Source organism: Crocodylus porosus, unplaced genomic scaffold (genome assembly GCF_001723895.1).
Source record: "Crocodylus porosus isolate Cpor-Errol unplaced genomic scaffold, CroPor_comp1, whole genome shotgun sequence".
Taxonomy (NCBI): Eukaryota; Metazoa; Chordata; order Crocodylia; family Crocodylidae; genus Crocodylus; species Crocodylus porosus.
Window position 1 is genome coordinate 38,392,331 of NW_017728912.1, and position 1,798 is coordinate 38,394,128.

Sequence of the window (1,798 nt, forward strand, 5' to 3'; positions counted from 1 at the left end):
GACATCGACTTCCTCCTTCCCATCTAAGCTCTTTGTTACCTGGTCATAGAAAGAGACCAGGTTAGTCTGGCAGGATCGGCCTGGCACAAACCTGTGTTGGTTACCCCTCAACATCACTTCCCCTGCAGGGCTCTCACAAATGTGGCTCTTGATAATTTTTCAAAGACCTTCCCCAGGATAGAAGTGAGGCTGACTGGCCTGTAATTGCCAGGCTCTTCCTTCTTCCCCTTCTTGAAAATAGGGACCACATTGGCCCTTTGCCTGGTTAATTTTGTCTTGGCCACACATTCAATCAATTAATTGGTGTGATAAAATAAGTCAAAAGCCACAAAGTTACTACGCATATTTTCCTATTATGACTTTAATTGAACATATGGCCAGTACCCAGCCCTTTGAGCACATGGGAGCCTTTCAAGACTCCCATGTGCTTCAGAGACTGAGAGGCCCCTCAGATGATTGAGGCTCTCACCTGGGTAGTGTGCCATGCTCTGATCACCCTATGCTTTCCCAGGTGGAAGTAAACCTTGCACCTTGCTGGTGCAGGGGAGCCCAGGATGCTTGATATGGCACAATGAGATCTGATGCAAGATCCCACAATCAGGACTCCTGCCATGCATGGGTGACATAACAGAAAGCATGAGTGCTAGGATCCTGCATGAGATCCCATCATGGGAAAAACAAGTAAATGAGCCATAAACTCACAGGACCAAGAAGTCACAAAAACTAACCCAGATAATGAGATAAGAATCCACAGTCCCTGTTTACTTAACATAACTCAGTTTGTGGATGATTTCTTGTTCCACAATTTCTCTTTTAAATTGTTTTTGGAAGCTTGCTGTCTGAGTACAGCCAGCCTCAGGTCAACAACAGAGTATCCAAGTATGTTAAATTGTTTTGCCACAGGCAAGGTATCAATTCCTGTGTTCAAGGTGCTATTAATGTACTTGGACTTCTACCAAACACTTTAAACATAATTTATCCAAAGAATCTAATACTAGCTTTCCAGATATTCCTGTCACATTAACATTACATGCCTTGGCATTGTCTTCCAATAAATCAACTTCATGACCTAGAGATGTAACATCTTAAATGGTAAAAACCATCAATCTTGACCCTGTTGAAGTCCATGGTATAAATCCTCTTCACTTCAGTGGGGCTAGGCTATCAACTCTTGCTTTAATGTACTGAGGAAGAGCAAGGCGGAGATGGAATTGGGACTATCTATCCAGATCAAGGACAACAAGAAGTCCTTTTTTAAATACATAGGGGGTAAAAAGAAGGTATTAAGTAACATGGGGCCTCTGGAGGACACACTAGGAAATCTGGTCATCTCACCAGACAGTAAACCTAACCTATTTAACAATTTCTTTGCCTCCATTTTCCTGAGCAGGGACCGGGTCATGCCCCCCACCGGAACCCCCATAGGACTGGGAGGTGGTGCACCCAGCCCTAGGGTCAGTGAGGACCTAGTCAGGGAAATTTTGGAGGGACCAGATGTATTTAAATCAGCTGGTCTGGACGATCTCCACCCCAGAGTGCTGAGGGATTAGCAGAGGTCATTGCAGGACCCTAGCACAGCTTTATGAGCACTCGTCATGCTCTGGCAAGGTGCCAGAGAACTGGAAAAGAGCCAATGTGGTTCCCATTTTCAAAAAAGAGAGGAAGGAGGACCCAGGGAACTATAGGCCCGTTAGTCTTACCTTGGTCCTGAGAGAATTATCTTGGCACATGTCCATGAGGGGCCAGCAGGGGACTGCATGCTTAGGGGCAACCAACACGGGTTCATTAGCAGCAGGTC

The 1,798-nt window shown here is 45.5% G+C and overlaps 1 long non-coding RNA gene across 1 annotated transcript in view; it reads right to left on the bottom strand.

Moving 5' to 3' along the window:
• Positions 1–1,798, bottom strand: part of LOC109309522 — a 23,179-nt gene that overhangs the window by 17,121 nt on the left and 4,260 nt on the right. The window contains exon 2 of the long non-coding RNA XR_002100937.1: positions 113–116. This is a non-coding gene — a long non-coding RNA (uncharacterized LOC109309522). The remainder of the gene's footprint in view (positions 1–112; positions 117–1,798) is intronic.